General features: G+C 31.3%; 1 non-coding gene across 1 annotated transcript; it reads right to left on the minus strand.

Annotated features, from left to right (window-relative positions):
- Positions 1-9,242: 9,242 nt before the first annotated feature.
- LOC140870018 (small nucleolar RNA R71) lies at positions 9,243-9,353 on the minus strand. Its single transcript, XR_012147003.1, has one exon. It is a non-coding gene; the product is annotated as a small nucleolar RNA R71 (small nucleolar RNA).
- Between the last annotated feature and the right edge of the window lie 6,054 nt (positions 9,354-15,407).

The raw sequence follows: 15,407 nt of genomic DNA on the forward strand, positions 1-15,407 counted from the left end.
GTCTCATACCTACACAGTCTCAGAATCCCCTCTCATTCCGGCACGGGATCAGTTCATTCATGTCTTCCTCCGCCTAGAAGCCTACCAGGAGCCGCTCATTGTCCGTGCAACCTCTTGGCACCGACGATCACTCCCTGCCTCTTCAGCCCCGGGCGTCACATGCCCACCAGCTTCCGCTTGGTTCGTCCCCGAACCATACCGTACTAAGAGAGGTCGGCTCTGATACCATTTAAAACGACCCACTGTATCAAGACAGGTCTTTTCAGCGTGCTTATGTTCTCACTCACACGCACCCTGGAAAACTTCCCAGAGGATCACCCATCCTATAATTGCCCCAAGTCAAGCACGCTTAACTTTGGAGTTCTTATGTGATGAGCTTCCGAAAAGAAGATGCACCTTCTTGTCTTCCTCCGCCTAGAAGCCTACCAGGAGCCGCTCATTGTCCGTGCAACCTCTTGGCACCGACGATCACTCCCTGCCTCTTCAGCCCCGGGTGTCACATGCCCACCAGCTTCCGCTTGGTTCGTCCCCGAACCATACCGTACTAAGAGAGGTCGGCTCTGATACCATTTAAAACGACCCACTGTATCAAGACAGGTCTTTTCAGCGTGCTTATGTCCTCACTCACACGCACCCTGGAAAACTTCCCAGAGGGTCACCCATCCTATAATTGCCCCAAGTCAAGCACGCTTAACTTTGGAGTTCTTATGTGATGAGCTTCCGAAAAGAAGATGCACCTTCTTGATATGAACAGTACATATTAAATCTTTTAAACCCTCCTCAACTATGTAGTCCCATACCTACACAGTCTCAGAATCCCCTCTCATTCCGGCACGGGATCAGTTCATTCATGTCTCCCTCCGCCTAGAAGCCTACCAGGAGCCGCTCATTGTCCGTGCAACCTCTTGGCACCGGCGATCACTCCCTGCCTCTTCAGTCCCGGGCGTCACATGCATGTTGGAGAACGGTGATCAGATCAATCAGAATTGATACCCGGTGCAGCGGAAGTTTAAAAATTTTTATATGGAACGATTCCATAATGGGTATCAAAACTTTACGATTAAATTGTGCGTGTAAAAATTAAATCACAATTAAATTTTTACCTCCAATCTCGAAACGAGATTATGGACACCAACAGATTATTCTGCTCTTGTTGTATATCCCAGGAACTGATGGACGAACTGTTCTTCAATCAGGTCCACGAACAGAGATTTAATCCCTCTGATAGATTGCACTAGAAAATCTATCAGAAGTTTCTACGAAGAGAATTAACGAATTTGATCCGTTAAACCAGACTGCAAATTCAAAATTCACAGGCTGGATTTTTCGAGCAGAGAAGGGAGAGGGGTGGCGGCCACAGTAGGAAAAATCAGGGTTTTCGAAAATTATTTTGTGACCTCTGTTGTGTAATTTCTGTACTGCAATAACTTATTTATAATGTGGGCTGCTAACAGCTTAGAACCCATTAGTCATAAGTTCAAGCCTGACAAGCAAAGCCCGCATGTTCAGAAATTAATATAAAATTCATCATGACTCCGATTGATAAACCAATTTCACCAATGTGCACAGAAACCATTTCTGCACCTTTTAAAGTCAAGATAAATTTTCTGAATCCGAATTCAGTGGTTTCCAAAAATGTCCATCCCTATGTCATTTTAGGAAATCTTACTCCTCTACTCTTAAATAAAAAGTCCCACTTCTTTGTTCATTAAATTTAACTCTTTAAATTTAACTATCTCAACGGGGATTAAAAATCCATTACTCTGTGTGACGCTCAATGGTTAAGGGATACAGCTAGCCGTGGGCTCACAACTCCTTGTGACTCGGAACAACAATTTCCGACTTGCCCATCGAATCATGGTAAGAGCGCCTAGCAACATCGTCCCATGATTCCCTAGGTATCACTGATAGTGTCTGCAAGAACCAATAGATTTTGGTTAGCGTACAGTACGGTCCCTTTATCCATATATCCCGATCGAATCAACAACCATTGGTAAATCGAGAGTCGTTCTAGATTCGATAACTATGCAATGCATCTTGAAGATCAAATAGTGACATCGCATGTGTTACTAAGAAACCATTTCTTAAAACACATCATGTACTCTGGCCAGAGATTCGTCACACTAATATCTCCTCAGATTGCATAGGATATCCACACTCGCAAGTATGTGGTGAATCCTTGACAACAAAGCATCGACTCCTATATGTGTCGTAACTGTACCCAATCCCGACACCTGATGACCCCAATGGAGTCGGTAAACGAGCCAAAGTACAGTACTAGCATATAGAGTCTCAATGATGTTTCAAGTAGTAAGGACTAATGGTGTACAACCAAAACCGCGGACTTCATCCACTCGATAAGTGATAATCACTTGAAAAGTCCGGATAGGGTAGTTCGATCATTCATCGTATGAATATCCATTTGCATGCTTTGAACATCTCTATGTTCCATACCAATGAAACGTGGTACTCGGCATCGCAAATGCTAGTCTCAATCTCGAGCGATCCTTATCCTTATTAACGGACGGCTCAATCGAACTGCTGGCTAGGGTCCTTAGGGTGTCCTAGGTGTGTCTGGACTCGAATGGCTTGAATGGCTCGAGCCAAACGATCCCAGGGAAGCAACTGATGCAGATCGGCCGAAGGGAGTCACAGTTTAGGGCTCTGTGGAAGGGGCTTTGGGTTCGGTGCATGGGGTTGCATGGGGCCAGGGCTAGGGTCAGGTTCGGATCGCCCAGACGTGGGCTACATCTGGGCGGCGGCGCTCCGGCCAGGGGCGGCCGAAGCAGGCCGGCAGCAGCCAAGGAGTGGCTGCTGCTCACGGCCGCAGCCGAGAAGGGAAGGGGGCGTCGGGTTTAGGGTTAGGGTTTGGTTCCGGGTCGGGTCTGTGGTCCGGGTCGGGTCTGTGGGGTAGTGGGTCGGGTTAAGTTGGTCTGGGTCCGGGTTCGGTGGGCCGGGCTCGAGTCTTTTTATTTTTAAAGTATTTTACGAATTAATTGATTTTTGGGTCAATTAATTAGAAATAAAATTATTTGGACTCCCAAATAATTTTATTTGGGCTTTTAAAATTTTAATTAAGTTATTCCATTAATTTTATGGGCTTTTGAGCCCATAAAAGTTATTGGGCGAGTCTTTGGGCTTTTGGGCCCATTGGGCCAGTTTAAGTTGTTATTGGGCCTAGAATGTTTTATGGGCTTTAAATTATTTTAATTGGGCTTAGATCAATTTTATTGGGCTTAAGTGTGTTAATGAGCCAGATTTAAGTAAATGAGCTTGAGAGTTTAGGGCCAGCAGTTCAGTACAACCCATGAGAAATTGCATGTGTCCTGAATATATATTTAATTATTTTTATGTATTGAAGTTATTTTAATATTTATATGTTAGTAAGAAATTAAATTAAATATATATGAAGGACACACATTTTATGTAAGTACATGCATTCATGAAATAATTTTATGCATAATTAAATGTTTAAGGTTGAGCAATAATAAAATATTTTATGTTGGAAGTTGAAGTAGTGTGACAATTTAAGGGGGATTCGTCCCCATATGTGAACTATTGAAGGGCAGTTTACTGCCGATTCAAGTGGTGATTCGTCACCGTCACGTACGTTGGTTTCCACGCTGATCAGTATTTAATGTATGATTTAAGGTTACACTACGGATACAACCATGCGATGTTAGAAATTTAACTGCTCAACAATATTTATGTATTATGTTATTTAAGTTAATTTAAGTTATGTTTATGCCATGATATTTTTAAGCATGCTCATTCATGTATATGTTATGTATTAATATTTAATTGTTTTAAATTATTTTAAACCCTTGTTATGTTAGCATGTTGGGCCTCTAGGCTCACTACACTGGTATGGTGCAGGTGAGTTCGTAGAGGAGGATGTAGCTCCTACCGGCGGCGAGGACATATGAGCGGACATGCAGTGACCCCGTGACCGTGATAGATGTCTGAGTCACATTACATGTTTTAATTATGTCAGCATGTTACACTTTTTAATTATTTTTCAGTGGTTGTGGTTTTGAATATTTTATTGGAATATTTTCAGTGCATGCAAATTTTACATCATTTTTCTTATGCAGTATTTTTAATTAAATGTTTGACTCAGATATTTATTTTATTTAAAAAATGCAATTTTTATTTAAGTTATTTATTTATTTATTTATTTATTTTAAATCTTTTATTATGTGCATGTATGTATGGGCATATATGTGCATATTTTATTTAGTAAGTTTAAAAAAAAAAAAATTCCGCATATTTATTTATTAATTATAGAGTTAGGGTCGTTTCATGAATATTCTCACTTTTGTCTAATAATGGTGTTAATTGAAGTTGTACTGATAGTTCATTTGCCCAATGATCTATCTTTGATTTTCTTTCTTTGGTTGTTGAACATCCTAAATCTAAGATATTTTGTTTCACAAATCCTGATGTTTTTGATTCTCTAAGAATATCTCTAACATCTTTATAAGATCCAGAGTATTGGTCTCTGTTATATTTAAATTCTTCATCATCTCTTCCACCACTACCTTTTACATTCGTTCGTAGATTTAATCGTGGTCTAGAATCATCTTCAGATTCTGATTCTGAAATATCCATATCTCTGTATTGTTCTGAGTCCTGATGTGAATGATATAATTCTGAATGATATAATTCTTCTGTATTTACTCCTATTTGTTCAAAATCAGATGAGTCGATTTCACTAAACATCTCCATACTTATGTTTGCCATAACTAAGGGGATTTCTATACCATGATTCAATTTTGAATGGTGGTTCTTCTTCCATTTTTCTTTTTCATTTATCTATTGGAAGAACTTCCTTAAGATAGTTCAATATTTCATTACTATGTCTTTCTTGTTCAATTATTAATCTAGTCGTTGCTAAATCAATATATTCTTTAAAATTCTTCTCTAATTTTTGTATTGATAGATTGATCTTATTAATATTATTTTCTAAATCTCCTAGATCTTTTTCTAATTTTATTAAGGACGTCATTGCGATGAGGTTGACTCATTAACAATAGCTTGTTTAATTTTAAGAATATTTTGATTCATGGTTCCAATCTTATCAAGAATATCTTCATCATTTCTAGCAAATGATAATGATCTTCTTGGTACAGATTGTTTTGTGATTTGGAGGTCATCTGAACTCCATCTTTTATAGGGATTTATTTCTTCAATAAATGCTTTTTGAGGGTGTTCAATTCTTGTAATATTTTCAAACATTCTTTCAACAGAAATAGTTGGTTTTGTTGAAATTATTCCTGTTTGAGAATTATTACTTATTGCTAAACCGACAACATAGTTTATATTGATCGAAGGTTTCCTGTTAACATAAGATTATTTCTATAAAAGTAATAATCTAATGTTAAAACGTCATTTATGTTTTTATCAAAAAGATATATATTGTATTGTGGATAAATACAAAATTTCATCTTTTTGTAACATAAATTTTCTTCAATTTTTCCAAGGATAGAATCCTCGAAATTACGTATTCTTTTGTCACGAACTGTTATTTCAATTGGTGTATCTATTCCTTCTCGGTAGTGAGCTGATATTATTATTTCAATTCCTCCGATATGAACATATTTCAGTTCAGATCGTTCTTTTTCACTGGCTTTTGCCATGATGGTATTAATATCTTGAGTTGTTAATAACTTCAGAGTATTAGACCTTGATTCGTTATTTATTTTACAAGATCGTTCTTTTGTACGAATCGAATAATAAATTAAATTTTTCTAGGATTAATAAAATTTGAAATCTTACTTAGTATTCCTGGTTGGTCTATTAGATTTGTTTTTGAATTAGAAAACCCTGTTTTCTGTATTTCAGCAAACTTGCTTTGATTGAATATAATATTCAAATTATACTCTTGGTTTTCTTCAGATTCTTCAGATTCATCGACCAGGTTGTTTTGATTTGGAATTGTTACTTCTGTCATTTTAACAGATGATAGAACTTCTTAATTTTCTTAAGGCTATTAAAAACCTTTTTGTCGAATCTATCTGTTCTAATAAATTCTGAAAATCTTCGAAACTATCAATTGAAGATTGACAATTTTTAAGATGTTTCAAATTGTTTTCATAATTTTTTATATCAAAATTTATATTTTGAGAATATAAATTAAAGATATTCATTTTTGTATTTTCATACATTTTCCATTTAGTAAAAATTGTTACTTTTATTATTTTATTTTTGTTGATCGAATTTCGATAACAAAGTTTGTTCTTATTCATAACATATTGTTATGTCTTCAATTTCATCGTTTTCAGAAATTTGAATTATCATTTTCCAGTTGCTTGAAAAATGTTCTTTTTTTATGATTTTTGAAATCAAAGGTTTGGAGATCTTTTATTTTATTCCATAATTGATCTATTTGACGTAAATATTTTAGTAAGATTATTTTATCAAATAAATTTTTAATCTCAACATCTAAAGTTAATCCAGGCATTAATAATTTGCTTTATTTAAGCTCTGATACCAGGTTGCGGAATTCTTCAAATTCTTATGAATTTTCTTATTCATGGATTTACAGATCTGATTCATGGATTTTCAGATCTGATTCATTTATAACAGATAAATGTTTTCATATTAGTTTGGTTCCATTCATGGATTATTAATACAAATTTTAGTTGATAAATTGATTCAAATATGGTTAAATCAGAAGTATTTAAACGATATTCACGAAATGTATCATATTCATGATCATCTTTTATTTCGAACCAGTTTTTTATTATTAATCTTTTATTTCTTATAAAGGATGATGACATGATTAATGTATTTTGACTATTTCTTTGAATTAAGGGCTGCAGGAGGTTTAGGAAGGTTACTTTGTTTGAATGAATCTTGGTTTTGAGCAGAGGCCAAATCCTTGCTTTCCCTTAACGATCACTTGATCAACTGGTACTTGCTCTATGGATCTCCAGGTTTACTCTTAACCATGAATATTCAATGATTGGTTTCCAACCTTATCCTCCTTACGCCCTACTTGTTTAGTGATGAAACTTAAAATTTGTAATTATTTATATGTTAAAAAAGTGTGTTTTAAAATTTAAGTTTAATTAAAATTATGAAGTTGTATTATTTTAGTGTTATGTGTTTATATTTAAATGTTTTACTAAAATGTTGTATTTTACGGTTTGCGCAGGTTTGGTAAAAATAAAATTTCTCAAGCTACAGAGGTCATAATGGAGTAATCTCAAAATCTGTAGAATCACAAAAGAGACATCTTCAACTTTGTAGAAGACAAAAAATTCCAAAAACTTCATTAAGATGATCAAAATAATCAAACATCAAAATGGAGACAGATTTACTTTTACTATGACCAGCTTGGAGTAAAAATATCATAAGTATTTCATATTTTATCCAAAAGGGGTGAATGAGTTGTCAAAACACATCTACAGACAAAGGGCTACGTATTATATGTTTTGTGCAGAAGCAAAATCGGAAGTCTAAGGCATCAAACATGCCAATTAAAGTTGGGTCAATGTATTGACATTCAAGGAGACAAGCATCTACCAACTTTACTATTCCATATTTAATGAGTTTTGGACCCTTGCTCCCATTTGGCCCATAAATAGATGTGTTGTATAAGCTTTGTAGTGTGCAAGAGTATAGAGAAGTCCTCATTTGTAAAATAAATATTGTGTGTGTGAGAATAAAAGTTTGAGTGTGCATATTTCTCAAGTTCAAGTATGAAATTTATTTTATCCTTACTCTTGAGTTTCATGTTCATGGCAAGCTAAATCTTTTTATGTCAAGGTGAAAAGGTTTCATTGTTGGTCAAGTAAGATTGTTTATATTTTGTATATTCTTCTTTTTTTCTATTTTTATTTTGTTTTTCTAATTGATCCTTATTTGTAGGTATAATTTTGGAAGATTTGTTGTTATCTATTTACATCAAATGCTTGGTACCTTGAATGTGGTTACCTTGATTTGTTGTCAAATATGATACAATAAATACTACAATAATTATATACTATAAATATAAGTATCTATTTATAATAAAGTCATATATATTATTTAGACGATAGCGTGACACTGTCGGTTGTTCTAAATAATATATTGTGATTTGAACTAACATTTAATTTTTCGCATCTAACTTTTACTTTATCGCAACTAACATTTACTTTATCGCAACTAACATTTACTTTCTCGCATATAACATTTATTTTTCCGCAACTAACATTTACTTTATCGCATCTAACATAAAGTCATATATTTTATTTAGACGATAGCGTGGCTCTGCCGGTTGTTCTAAATGAAATATTGTGATTTGATCTAACATTTAATTTTATGTCAATTTATATTTATGCATTTATATATATATTATGGGTACCATGTATTAAATATCGGCTGATATTAATATAGTGAGAACTATATTATATGATATACTTGTTTAAATATTTCATTGTTCTTTTATGTTTATTCTTATTTTAGTTTCTTTTATTTATTTTTATTAAGCAATCTTAAATAAACCAATAATGAACCTTTGAAGCCTTGACAATTTTATAATTTGTGTATTTGAAGTTTTATAATAATATTTTCATCTATAATATATCATTGCTAAAATTAAACTTACAACATCCTCTACGTGGATCGATCTCGTTCTCACGAGTATATTACTTGCAGACAACCTACACTTGGGTGAATTACAATTTAAGTTGTAGCAAGTTTTTGGCGCCGTTTCCGGGGAGGTATAAATTAAGTTTAATTTTATGTTATTTATGTAAATAGTATGTTGTTTTTAATTGTATGATTGTTTGGAGTCGTAAACAAAGTGGTAGACTTGTTCGAGTATCTAAAATTATTTTAAACATGGAGGATAATTCTAATAATCAAGATGATAATAATAATAATAATCAAGAACATGAACAACCAAGAACACTTAGGCACCATATGAATCCAATAAGAACTAGTACACCATCTTGTTTAGTTTTTCCTCCTGATGCATCTAATTTCAATTTTAAGCCACAAGTCATTCAACTTTTACCAAATTTTCATGGCTTAGATTCTGAAAATCCATATTTGCATTTAAGAGAATTTGAGGAGGTTTGCAACACTTATAATGATCAAAATTGTAGCATGGATACTGTTCGATTAAAGCTTTTCCCTTTTTCCTTAAAAGATAAAGCTAAAACATGGTTGCAAAATTTGAGATCAAGTTCAATAAGATCATGGGAAGAAATGCAACAACAATTTCTAAAAAAGTTTTTTCCTTCCCATAGAACAAACTCTTTTAAAAGACAAATTACAACTTTTTCTCAAAAACAAGGGGAAACATTTTATCAATGTTGGGATAGATATAAAGAGTTACTTAATACATGCCCACATCATGGTTTTGAAATATGGAGGATAGTTTCTCACTTTTATGAAGGTTTAATACCTAAAGATAGGCAAATGATAGAATTCATGTGTAATGGAACTTTTGAAAATAAAAACCCAAACGAAGCTATAGAATATTTGGAGTCATTAGCAGAAAATGCTCAAAATTGGGATAATATAGGCTCAATTGAACCACCAAGTAAAACCAATAATTCAACAAATGGGGGTGGTATTTATCATCTTAAAGATGATGTAGATGTTCAAGCTAAACTTGCATCTTTAGCAAGAAAATCGAGTCATTAGAAATGAAAAAGAGTGATCAATTAAAAAGTGTTCAAGAAATTGTTTGTCATATATGTGACACACATGATCATCTTACAAAAAATTATCCTACTTTGCTTCATTTAAAGAATGTCTCCATGAACAAGCCAATTATGTTAACAATTTTAAAAAACCAACATTAGATTCTTTTTCACAAACATATAATCCTGGTTGGAGAAATCATCCCAATTTTAATTGGAGGAACGATAATAATGCACAACCTTCACAACAACCTTTTCAAAATAACCAAAATCATCAAGGTTATGCTTCTTATATCCCACCTCCAAGAAAACATTTTGAAGATGAAATTCATGCATACATTCAAAAGCAAGAGTCTATCAATATTCAAAACATTCAATATATGAATGATTTGAAAGAAACTCTTGCAAAATTTGCATCTGCACTTAATATTCATGAAAAAGGAAAATTTCCATCTCAACCACAACCTAATCCTAAAAATCAAGATAAATTTGATCAAGTAAAATCTGTTATTACTCTTAGAAGTGGTAAAATAGTTAATGATCCATATAGTGATGAAAACAAAGATCAATTAAACTCAAAGAGTAAGGATTCAAATCCTGATACTTTTGAGAAAGATGATGCTTTGAGTCTTAAAAATAAGAAAATTAATGATAAAATAAATAAACATGTTCCTTTTCCTCATGCATTAGTAAATAATAAAAAACAAAAAAATGATTCTGATATTTATGAAGTTTTTAAACAAGTAAAAATAAATATTCCATTATTAGATGCTATTAAACAAGTGCCTTCTTATGCAAAGTTTTTAAAAGATTTATGTACTGTGAAAAGACAATTGCATGTAAAGAAGAAAGCATTCTTAACGGAGCAAGTAAGTTCTATTATTCAAAATAATTCTACCTTGAAATATAAAGATCCTGGTTGTCCAACAATTTCATGTATTATTGGAAAAAATAAAATTAAAAAAGCTTTGTTAGATTTGAGAGCAAGTGTGAATTTACTTCCTTATTCAGTTTATGAAAAACTTAAGTTGGGAGATTTAAAGCCTACATTTGTCACTCTTTTACTAGCCGATAGGTCAATCAAAATACCTAGAGGTATCGTAGAAGATGTGTTAGTTCAAGTCGATAAATTCATATATCCTGTGGATTTTATTGTTTTGGATACACAACCAATAGAAGTGCAAAATGAAATTCCAATAATATTGGGACGTCCATTTCTCGCAACTTCAAATGCTTTAATAAATTGTCGAAATGGAATAATGAAATTATCTTTTGGAAACATGACTTTGGAACTTAATGTGTTCAATTTGAGTAAACAACCAAGTATTAATGAAGATGAAGATGAAAATACAATAGAAACTATCGTGGAAGAATGTCAACAAAATAACTTAAATCAACAATCTGATGTTTGTTTAGTGGAAAATTTTGATTCGGAAAATATTTTTGAATCAAAATTATTTGAAAAAGACAATCAACTTGAAGAAGATAATGTAGTAGCCGATCAGTTATCAAGAATAATTTCTGAATCATCTCAAAATGAAATACCAATAAATAAAAATTTTCCGGATGATCAACTATTTTATGCTACTACTATGCCTTGGTCTGCTAATATTATAAATTTTCTTGTAACAAAGAAAATGTCTTCTCATTGGAGTTCACAAGATAAAAATAAATTATTCAAAAAGGTAAAAAAAATTTATTGGGATGATCCTTATTTGTTTAAGTATTGTCCTGATCAAATTTTTCGACGATGCATACCCGACAATGAGGCAAGTAGTGTCATTAAATTTCTTCATTCTGAGGTATGTGGAGATCAATTGTTGTCAAAGAAAACAGCTAAAAATGCAAAAATTTATAAAGATAAAACAAAAGCCTTTTATGATAAAAATATTATGAGAAAATCTTTTGAAAACAGACAAAAAATTTTACTTTATAATTCTCGCTTGCATTTGTTTCCAGAAAAACTTAGATCACAATGGTGTGGACCATTTATTGTTAAAAATGTTTATCCTCATGATGCTGTTGATGTTGAAAATCCTAAAAATAATAATGTATTTAAAGTTAATGGGCAAAGACTTAAACCAATTTTAGAAAATAAAATTCTTGATGATGAATTTATGCTTTTATATGATCCAACTTAATTGTTATTAATATTTTCATTTTATTTTTGCAAAAATTAGGTCACTTCCCGGTTAAGTGGCGGATAACGGTACTCCGTGGCTTTTACAGTCGGTTAAATTGGTTTCCCACAATAACTGATCCAAAAAAAATAAAAAAAAAATATTTCTTTATTTTCAAAATGGAAGAAGCTATCAAAGAACATGGAAAATATATTTGTTCTTCTGTTTTTAAAAAAGTTCGAAGAATGAAATATTTGTTGATGCAGCAATTAATCTTGAAAAAAAGTTAGCAGAGAGAAAAATTCACTTGGTTTACGGAGGAGGCAATATTGGGTTAATGGGATCTATTTCAACAGCAGCTCATCTTGAAGGTAGTCAGGTTTTGGGTATTATTCCTACAGCTTTAGCTGAAGGAAATATTACAGGTGTTACGGTTGGGGAAGAGTTGAAAGTTTCATCAATGTACGAGAGAATAACTAAAATGATAGAAAATTCTGATGCTTTTATTGCCTTACCTGGTGGTTTTGGTACTTTAGAAGAAATTTTCATGTTGTTTTTTGGGCACAACTTAATATCCATAATAAACTTGTTGGCTTGTTGAATATCAATAACTATTATGATGTTTGTTGACTTTTCTTGATGTAGCCGTGGAACAAAATTTTATTTCAGAAAATTCACGAAGGATGCTCATCTCTGCTTCGAATGAAGACCAATTAATTGATGATCTCCAAGCTTTTGTTCATCAACTTGATTCGGCTATAACAAAGATCAATTGGTCTCAACCAACCAGTAAGAAAAGAAAACTGGATCATTGATTCAACATGTCACGAAATGGTTTGTGTTTGTTCCTCATCTTCAATAAATTCCAGGTGATATCTCTTTCATCATATACTTTTTTTAATAAAAAAAATTAAAAAAAATGTCATATTCAGGTTTGGGGAAGGGTTTATCTTTAAAAAAAAATAAAAAAAAATTTAAAATTTAAAAAAAATATATCTCTATAATAATATTTATTTTTCTTCTTCAATGGCAGAGTAAGGAGTCAAAAACTCCTGACACGCATTAGTTTTTATTTATCATCTTATCACAATAGATTAGATTTTAATATTCCGTATATATTTAAATTGCAAACTACTAAGAAAATGAAGTCTTTTTGTATAGATGTTTATTTATTCTTCTTTTTATCAATTTAATAGAAAATATATAATTGATGGGATATAAGTTATAAATAATATATAATTGTGTGTTTTCAAATAAAATATTTTCTAAAACTTTTATGAGTATATAATTAAAGTGATATTGATTGAATGAATAATAACATGTATAATTGAGGGAATTAATTTGTAAAAGTGCAATATTACTCACATAAATTTTGTGAGTGAGGGGTGAGAATTGAGAAAACAACTTATAAGCTTTTATTGATTATTAAGAAATGGTTGATTACTAGATTAAATCCATTTTGAAAAAAAAAAAAAAAAAAAAAAGAAAAATGAAAATTGGCTGCAAAGTTGTTTGAAGTTTGATTGTAAAGATGTAGAGTATTAATATCTCTACTATAATTATTAATGTAATAGATTTACCTCATAAAAAATAAAAAAAATAAATAAACTTTGAAAACAAAATGTTACATTTTCAAAGTTTATTGGAGGTATTTGATTATGTAAAAACAATTTTGCAGTCAAGTAAAACAAAACAAAAAAAAAAACAAAAAACAAAAAACAAAAAAAAATGGGTTTATTCTTTGTAAATCATCCTATCTTATTTTTAATATTAGGTTATTTGATTGTCTGCTTTACTAGCCATATTCAAAGAGTGTATAATTTTCTTCCAACTCCATGAGTGAAAAACAACTATATATGAAATACTTTAACCCGAGAGAATATGGAGTTGAGACTTTTACATTAATATTCCTGATGATATATATGTTATGAAAATGATTTCTATTATCCTTTTAATTATATTATTCTCAAAGTTTTTAGAAAATATTTATGTAAAAAAAAATTATATATATTTAATATTTTGATATTGTGTGAAATATATATGTATAGCCAATCCAATTACATATTAATATATTGGTTGATAATGAAATTTATAAATAAACATATGATCTCCTCACAAGTGTGTTTTTAAAATTTCAAAGTTTGCATATTTAAATATATATATTAAGGAATAAAAATCTAACTTGTGATTTTATGAAATTTTATTACTAAGGGACTAGTAATTAGCCGGTTTGGGGGTGTGATGAAACTTAAAATTTGTAATTATTTATATGTTAAAAAGTGTGTTTTAAAATTTAAGTTTAATTAAAATTATGAAGTTGTATTATTTTAGTGTTATGTGTTTATATTTAAATGTTTTACTAAAATGTTGTATTTTACGGTTTGCGTAGGTTTGGTAAAAATAAAATTACTCAAGCTACAGAGGTCATAATGGAGTAATCTCAAAATCTGTAGAATCACAAAAGAGGCATCTTCAACTTTGTAGAAGACAAAAAATTCCAAAAACTTCATTAAGATGATCAAAATAATCAAACATCAAAATGGAGACATATTTACTTTTACTATGACCAGCTTGGAGTAAAAATATCATAAGTATTTCATATTTTATCCAAAAGGGGTGAATGAGTTGTCAAAACACATCTACAGACAAAGGGCTACGTGTTATATGTTTTGTGCAGAAGCAAAATCGGAAGTCTAAGGCATCAAACATGCCAATTAAAGTTGGGTCAATGTATTGACATTCAAGGAGACAAGCATCCACCAACTTTACTATTCCATATTTAATGAGTTTTGGAACCTTGCTCTCATTTGGCCTATAAATAGATGTGTTGTATAAGCTTTGTAGTGTGCAAGAGTATAGAGAAGTCCTCATTTGTAAAATAAATATTGTGTGTGTGAGAATAAAAGTTTGAGTGTGCATATTTCTCAAGTTCAAGTATGAAATTTATTTTATCCTTACTCTTGAGTTTCATGTTCATGGCAAGCTAAATCTTTTTATGTCAAGGTGAAAAGGTTTCATTGTTGGTCAAGTAAGATTGTTTATATTTTATATATTCTTCTCTTTTTCTATTTCTATTTTGTGTTTCTAATTGATCCTTATTTGTAGGTATAATTTTGGAAGATTTGTTGTTATCTATTTACATCAAATGCTTGGTACCTTGAATGTGGTTACCTTGATTTGTTGTCAAATATGATACAATAAATACTAGAATAATTATATACTATAAATATAAGTATCTATTTATAATAAAGTCATATATATTATTTAGACGATAGCGTGACACTGTCGGTTTTTCTAAATAATATATTGTGATTTAAACTAACATTTACTTTTTCGCATCTAACTTTTACTTTATCGCAACTAACATTTACTTTATCGCAACTAACATTTACTTTCTCGCATATAACATTTATTTTTTCGCAACTAACATTTACTTTATCGCATCTAACATAAAGTCATATATTTTATTTAGACGATAGCGTGGCTCTGCCGGTTGTTCTAAATGAAATATTGTGATTTGATCTAACATTTACTTTTATGTCAATTTATATTTATGCATTTATATATATATTATGGGTACCATGTATTAAATATCGGCTGATATTAATATAGTGGGAACTATATTATATGATATACTTGTTTAAATATT

This window comes from Henckelia pumila, chromosome 4 (assembly GCF_033568475.1).
Source record: "Henckelia pumila isolate YLH828 chromosome 4, ASM3356847v2, whole genome shotgun sequence".
Classification (NCBI taxonomy): Eukaryota; Viridiplantae; Streptophyta; class Magnoliopsida; order Lamiales; family Gesneriaceae; genus Henckelia; species Henckelia pumila.